General features: G+C 35.6%; 1 non-coding gene across 1 annotated transcript; it reads right to left on the bottom strand.

The window, feature by feature from the left end:
• Nucleotides 1-499: 499 nt before the first annotated feature.
• On the bottom strand, nt 500-606 carry LOC138820366 (U6 spliceosomal RNA). Its single transcript, XR_011369849.1, has one exon. It is a non-coding gene; the product is annotated as a U6 spliceosomal RNA (small nuclear RNA).
• Nucleotides 607-8,555: the final 7,949 nt, after the last annotated feature.

Raw genomic sequence — 8,555 nt, 5'->3', positions numbered from 1 at the left:
ATTGCATTTCTCTAATGACTTCTGTTTACAAAGCATTAAGCCATCATAGAAGTGGTATTAAACACAACTTTGTAAACCCACTGGCAATTTTCTTTGGGCCTGGTTGACTTCACTTAATATATTTTTTTACAAGTCTTTCCATTTCCTAACAAATGGGGCAATGTAATTCTTTCTGATGGAGGCATAGAATTCCATTGTGTATATATACCACATATTCTTGATCCATTCATCTAGAAGGGACATCTAAGTTGGTTCCATATCTTAGCTATCATAAATATTGCTGCAATAAACATAGTTGTGATAGTAGTTTTAGTATGGTATTGTTTGTGGTCATTTAGGTAAATCCCCAAAAGTGGGATTGCTGGGTCAAAGGGGAGCTTTATGGGCAATCTTTTGAGGAACCTCCATAATGCTTTCCAAAGTGGTTGAACACGTTTACATTCCCACCAACAATGCTGTATGGTTCCCTTGTGGCCACATCCCCTCCAGCTTCTGTTGTAAAAATCTGGAGCACTCCACGAATTTGCATGTCATCCTTGTGCAGGTGCCATGCTAATCTTCTCTGTATCGTTCCAATGTTAGTGTATGTGATGCTGAATTGAGCACAGAATATTTTTTATATCTAAAGTGCAATTGATTTTTTAAACTGCACAATTGAAAAAAAAGGAAGTTCAAAAGAATTGTCGTGAAATTTTACAACCATATATTTCTTTTTTTATTTTTTTCTTTTTCTTTTTATTTTCTGTGAACACACTGTACAGAGGGGTTACAATTACATGGGCAATATAATGAGTACATTTCTTATCAAGCATTGCAGCCTCTTCCTTTGTTTACTCTTCACAACTCTTCCCAGCCTCCTCCCCCGGCTCCTCCTCCCCCCCCCCACCAAAGTTGTAAAGTTCGTTTTCGACATGACAACTTGTACTTCTCATTGTTGCAACGGGTCCACCTGTATCCTTAAACGACTTCTTTTTCCCCATCTCCTCCACAGATTATACCGACATCAAATATAGTGAAAGCAGGGGTTATACTGTGGGGGAGGGACATACAAAGCAACAAAGAAATAATCTTATAAATGCGTTAGAAACAAATGCATGAAAGAAAAAAAACATTTAAATGCATATCTAAGTGTTCATTTTCTTAACATCACATTATCTGAATCTTTTTTGCTTGACTTATACATATACTATATATTGCAAATAAGGGAAACCATGGGACCTATGTTTCTTTGGGCCTGGCTTACTTCACCTAATATAAATTTTTCCAAGTTTTTCCATTTCCTAACAAATGGGGCAATGTCATTCTTTCTGATGGAGGCACAGAATTCCATTGTGTATATATACCACATTTTCTTGATCCATTCATCTACTGAGGGGCACTGGTTCCATAGCTTAGCTATGGTAAATAATGCTGCAATAAACATAGTTGTGCTGGTAGCTTTAGTGTGGTCTTGTTTGTAAGCATTTGGGTAAATGACCAAAAGTGGGATTGCTGGATCATAGGGGAGATCTATGTGAAGTATTTTGAGGAACCTCCATACTGCTTTCCAAAGTGGTTGAACAAGTTTACACTCCCAGCAACAATGAAGTAAGGTTCCCGTCTGTCCACATCCCCTCCAGCATCTGTTGTTATTAGATATTAGAGTTCTTGATTTTTGCCATTCTAACTGGGGTGAGGTGGTACCTTAATGTTGTTTTGATTTGCATTTCTTTTATGACTAGGGAGGTTGAGCATTTCTTCATGTGTCTATTAGAAAGAAGGATTCTTTCTTCTTCAGAGAAGTTTCTCTTTAAGTCTTTAGCCAACTTATTTCTTGGGCAGTTGTAGAACCATACATTTCTTACATAAGCACACATTTAAGAATAAAGTCAAATTGACATGTCAAAAACAAAATAATTCCAGATGTTTGTTATTCAAGAAATGTATAGGAGGAGGAATTCAACTATTCTGTACAAGGCACCAGTCATAATGAACACTGCAGCAAGTGTTAAGGTTTGTTAAAAGTTTTAATGTTTTAAATATATTTAATTTTGGGAATTTGTTTATATATGCCAAAATTAGGACTGTTTGGCAGGTATAAAACTTTTCTATAAAGTATTTAAAATTTATAGTAACAGACATATACTACTAAGTATGTGCATTTCAGAGTTTAGGGAAATTTTATTAATGAGAATTCACAAAGTTTTGGTGTAAAGAAGCAGAATAAAGAGTTCACACTTTGTTTACTACACAGTTTCTGTTAAAGCTTTAGGGCTTCCTTAGTTTATATGTTAATGAGGAAAAATGATGATATAAGCCATAAACAAATAATGAGATATGCCATAAATAGTAATCTTAGTGGGTAACTTTAAAGACTGCTCATATTCTATAAAACTCTTGTTGAACTTCACAAACTTAGTCAGTGTTAAATGTACATGATTATGAGAAAATAGTAAAACCGAATATGTAGCATATTTCAAATAGTTAAAACACATGTTTTTAATTTTATTAATTAATATTTAATTATTGGTTTTCTTTATTTGTAATATTGTTTTACTTGTTGACATATAGTAAAACTTTTTATTTGGGGGGGGTATCCAGTCATGGGGCCTGAACTCTGGGCCTGGGCCCTGTCCCTCAACTTTTCAGCTCAAGGCTAGTGCTCTGCCACTTGAGCCCCAGCGCCACTTCTGGCTTTTTTCTTTTTGCTTATGTGGTGCTGAGGAATCGAACCCAGGGCCTCAGGCATGCAAGGCAAACGTTCTACCACTGAACCACCTTCCCAGCCCTTGTACAACCTTTTGTAAGTCATCATTAGGAGGTACTTTGAGAAGGTTACTTGGATGGCCAAACCAATTTTTATAGGTGCATGTTAATTTACAAAGAGGAAAATTAAGAACAAAATATGTATTATATCTAAAATATACTTGGAACTCAAAAAATTAAACCACCCAACAACAACTCCTCAAAGAAACAACTGCCCAATAAATAAGTGGGCGAAAGACTTAAAGAGAAGCTTCTCTGAAGAAGAAAGAAGGATGGCCAATAGACACATGAAAAAATGTTCAACATCCCTAGCCATAAAAGAAATGCAAATCAAAACAACATTGAGATATCACCTCACTCCAGTTAGAACGGCAAAAATCAAGAACTCTAACAACAACAGATGCTGGAGGGGATGTGGACAGAAAGGAACCTTATTTCATTGTTGGTGGGAATGTAAACTTGTTCAACCACTTTGGAAAGCAGTATAGAAGTTCCTCAAAAGACTTCACATAGATCTCCCCTATGATCCAGCAATTCCACTTTTGGGCATTTACCCAAATGCTTACAAACAAGAACACACTAAAGCCACCAGCACAACAATGTTTATTGGAGCATTATTTACCATAGCTAAGATATGGAACCAACCAAGATGTCCCTCAGTAGATGAATGGATCAAGAAAATGTGGTATATATACACAGTGGAATTCTATGCCTCCATCAGAAAGGGTGAGTTTGCCTAATTTGTTAGGAAATGGAAAGGCTTGGACAAAATTATATTAAGTGAAGTAAGCCAGGCCCAAAGAAACATAGGTCCCATGGTTTCCCTTATTTGTAATATCTAGTATATGTATGAGTCAAGCGGAAACGGTCAGATAATGTCATGTCAGGAAAATGAACCCTTAGATGTGTATTTTAATGTTTTTTTCTTTCATGCATGTGTTTCTAATGCATTTATAAGATTATCTCTTTGTTGCTTTGTATATCCCTCCCCCACAGTATAACCCCTGCTTTCACTATATTTGATGTCAGTATAACTTGTGCAGGAGATGGGGAAAAACCAGTTGTTTAAAGATACAGGTGGACCTGTTGCAACAATGAGAAGTACAAGTTGTCATGTCCAAAACTAGCTTTACAACGTCGGTGCGGGGGGGGGGAGGAGAAGGATTGGGATTGGGGGGAGGGGGGAGACTGGAAAGGGATGTGAAGGGTAAACAAAGGAGGAGGCTGCAATGCTTGGTAAGAAATATACGCATTATCCTGCCCACGTAATTGTAACTCCTCTGTACAGTATGTTCACAAACAAAATAAAATAAAATTTAATTAAAAAAAAGAAGGTTGAGAAAGTACCTAAAAAAATTATCAAATAGAGTCTGAATCAGGAGTGTTGATAAATGTCCACACCTAATATCTTAGCCCTAGGCTGAAGCATTGGTATTACAGAGTTGAGGCAACAAAACGTGACAGACTGTGTTTTGTTTTGTTTTGTATTTTGATTTTGTTGGTGATGGGGCATGAACTCTGGGGCCTGGGTGCTGTCACTCAGCTCAAGGCTAGCGCTTCCACTTGAACCATTGCACCACTTCCATCTTTTTTGCTTATGGGTGCTGAGGAATCAAACCCTGGGCCTCATGCATGCAAGGCAAGCACTCTACCAGTGAGCCACCTTCCCAGCACCTGAGAGACTGTGTTTTAAAAAAACCATCTAAACAACATTTGCTTTCTGCTTTGGGTTATATAAGGAAATATATAAATATATTTTTATATTTTTTGAATTGTACTTCTAAATTTATACTAACTTCAGCCACTTTATCCTTTTCAAAGTCATGATATATCTCTGAGAGTTTGCTTCTGTGAAAACTGTTTTTGCATTTATAATTTCTCCTGAGTTATTTTTATTTTTATCAAAATAACTTTATATTTCATGTTGATGGTTATCATACATCAAATGCCTTCAAATGTACATGTAGAGTCTAAAGATAGCCGTATGAATATTCTCATACAGCTCTTGTTTATCTGTTATGCACTTCCAGTATTATGATATTTCTCTCTCTTTCAATCTCTCCCATTTCCTCTCTTTCTCTTTCATGGTCCATGTCTACTACTTAGAATTTCTGCTGATCTACTATTCCTTCAGGATCCACTGGTTTTGTGGGAACATGATAGCGACCATCAGTTACCCTTGCATTCTTTAAGAGTTATAACAGTTACATGATATTATTCTTTGCCATTCAAAATGGCAAAACAGCAAATCTAGGAATTCCTTTTCATTTTATTACTATTATAAAGTTTATCTCATAAAAATTGTTGGGATGGATAAGACACTCTGACCTGTGACCTAAAAGTTCTTTTTCTTGGGGCTGGGATGGTGGCTCAGTGGTAGAGTGCTTGCCTTGCATGTCTGAGGCCCTGGGTTCGTTTCCTCAGCACCACATAAGCAAAAAGAAAAAAAGCCGGAAGTGGCACTGGGGCTCAATTGGTAGAGTGCTAGCCTTGAGCTGAAGAGCTGAGGGACAGCGCCCAGGCCCAGAGTTCAGGCCCCACAACTGGACCCCAAAAAGTTCTTTTTCTTTTACAAACAACCTTTTTCTTTTATTATCAGTTAGTTACTACATATAATGAAAACAAAGCTATCCTATAGAAAGTACACCGAAGTTGCTCATAGGGATGAAAAACAAAGGAATGTGAGAAGTGAGTACAAAGGATGCCCATCATAGAGCACAGATCCTAGGAGCAATTTATCATGTACACTTTGTGAGAATGACAATGTGCTGGAAGTATAGGTTAAGTCACTGAACAACTGATATATATATATATATATATATATATATATATATATATACACATATATATATACACACACATATTTATATCTGTATATTTATTTATATTTGCATATATATGTTTTTATACCCTTATATATTTACAAATGTATGTTACTATACACACAAGTACAAGCATACATATACACATGTATACATGCACACATGGAGAAAGACACATAGTTACAGACAACACAAGTTTCACTAGTTTTTGAATATGCCTTGGATGGAATGCTTGGAACCAAATATGTTGAAGATGTATTTGTCTCTAAGAATTCTTTTACCACTCCTCTTATCTCTTAAAATTGGTAGTTTTTGACAGATTCGATTTTCAAAATGCGGTACAAGTGATAGCAAATCACTCAGAAATCTCAGTAAGTAAAGGTCATATGGTGTTTCCTTGCTCCCTACAGAATGCTTACTCTTGTAGACACTCTCAATAATCAAAGCATGAGGAGAATACCCTGGTCAAGAATAAAGTTATAAAGCTTTAAATGGCATCCTTACTTGAACTCCTTTTCAACAGCATCAATTCCTAAGCAGATGAGTGAATCCTCAGAACACTGGATTCTACATATACATTTAACCAACCCATGTGAAAAGTCCTATGTGAGAAATGCTGACTGAGGTCTTGCTGATTTCCTGGCCAAGAAAATAAGAAAAAAGAAAATATTTTTAATGTTTTAAAGTTTGAGAATAATTTGTAACCTGTCAACAAATGTGTAGAACACAATTATACCAAGTGAAAAAAATGCTGGCATTTCATTTATGTGCTCTTGGCCTTGGCAAGTGATTTTAGGTGTGTCAACACAAGTAGAATCAGCAAAAATCAAGCCAGCACTTCTTCATTTAAGATACAAGGAAAGGATAAAGGTTGACCCATTTTAACAATGAGATGTACAAGACAGTCTATCAGAGTGGGGGTGAATGGGGAAGTTGGGGATGTGTGAAGGAAAACTATGGTAGAGGAAAAACAAATGATGGGGTAACAATGCTCAAGAAGAAATGTACTCATTACCTTACTTAGGTAATTGTAACCCCTATGTACAGTATATTTACAATAAAAATATATATTAAAAAGATACAAGGAAAACTTCTGTACTTATAGGAATTTGTATTTGTCACTCAATATCAGTAAGGTATTGGTTTTAGGACCAGAGGCTATGAACACTTTGCATACTCAAATTCTCTACATGAACACAGTATATTATTTACTTTAGAATCTGCCCACAAGCTAGTGCAGAGTAATTGCTATGAAAATTTTTACTACATTCTCTGTTTGTAATGAAACATAAAATTATATTCACTATGAACAGATACAATTTTGTTCAGATAAATTTTGTCTGCAGTTTGTGGATGGAATTGGGACAGCAATTTTGAAAAGCACAAATTTCTTCACCAAGACCGGTCTGCAAATTGTAACAAGGAGCTAATACAGCATCATTGAATATTATGGAACTCCAAGGAGAAGTACTTGAATTGAGACATTATCAGAAAGTGTAACAACCCAAGGACTTTTTAGAAATTCAGCTGCTAGATTTCTCATGGAGAGCTTTCATAACACTTTGTGAAGCACAAGTCAGAACCTCACTGAAGTGTAGATGGTTTTCCCTCTCCTTTCTGTCATGCTCTGTCATTATCAATCAACATATAGCTAATCTTGAATAATCCTCTAATAACAAAATGTTGATGGAGTGTTTATATGTAGAAAATCTGGGAAGGCTAACTTTTTCCAATTAGGATAGTCTGTATTCTATGACCCAGCAGAGAGAAAACTAGGTAAGCATCCATTTGCAACCTTCTGAATAATTCTGATTCTGCCCACATCAGTTATCTATCCATACCTGTGCACAAGTAAGAAGATTTTAAAAGCATTTAGTATTTAAAATTTAAACTTAAATATAGAATGAAATTAGTTCCAATGCATAACATTAAGATATTTAGAAACAACTGAGAAACCTAAAGGTCTATAAGATTTATTTTTATTGGAAGTGAAGGAATATTGGAATTTGATTCTCTACGGTTTAAGTAATTTGCAGCAGACTTGATACTTATTAAATTTTGTATATTGAAAGGAATACAAGCCTCAACAATATGTCAATACTATCCTCTTATTTATCTCTAAAGGTTTATGCTTCTGGTCTCTTAATATTAAAATTCAAAAAATTTTATCTGTAGCAAGTTGTGCAAAGGGGTTTCACTTCCTCATGTCAGTGTTGAATAGAGTGTATGTGCATTTCAATGTTCAGTGCATCTGGATCATTGTCAAATTTTCCATTTTTCTTCCTTCCCTTACCCCAAACCCACCTATCCCTTCAAATTTTCTACTTATAGTCTCACATATGTACATTGAGTGTTATGACTGTATTAGTCCACCATTTCATTCTCCAGCCTTCTTCTCTACTCCCTTTAAGCCAAGATCCCCTTTTAAGACTTGTTTCAACTTCATGGTATTTTGTTAAATATCTCTACCTTTGGCATTTGGCTATGGGCTTGCCACATCCTCTCTTCCATGTTTGACCACATAAATGAGTATATTTCTCCACATTTCTAATCTCTGAATGGCTGAGATAGGTCTCTTTTACTATTCACCTTCTGTACTAAATTTAGAATTGCACCTTCAGAGCCATCCTATAGAGTTTTTTCTTCTCTACACACTGAAGATGGAAAGGAAATAATTTCCATGCTCTTAGCATTATGCTATCCATCATGAATTTCCATGCTTATCACTTCAGCAGTCTATGTTTAAGGAAGATCTTCAATTTCTGATGATAGGAGCATGAGTCAGTTTTAATTATGCAGATTCAACTATGTAGTGAGCCCTAAATTTTCAATAAATTTCGAGTAACTTTTTATTAATAATTTAAAAAGTTTTATTTCAGTATTTGAAATGCTGCCCCAATTATTTTAAAAGTTTCACAATATGTTAGACTGAACTTCCCCCCCCCCCATTTTCCCCACTAGTTCAGGTTAAGTCTCCTTTGGCTTTAT

This window comes from Dipodomys merriami, unplaced genomic scaffold (genome assembly GCF_024711535.1).
Source record: "Dipodomys merriami isolate MVZ:Mamm:240054 unplaced genomic scaffold, mDipMer1.0.p SCAF_869, whole genome shotgun sequence".
NCBI classification, from domain to species: Eukaryota; Metazoa; Chordata; class Mammalia; order Rodentia; family Heteromyidae; genus Dipodomys; species Dipodomys merriami.
Note: the sequence above shows the minus strand (reverse complement) of the source record. Positions and strands in the feature narration are given on the sequence as shown.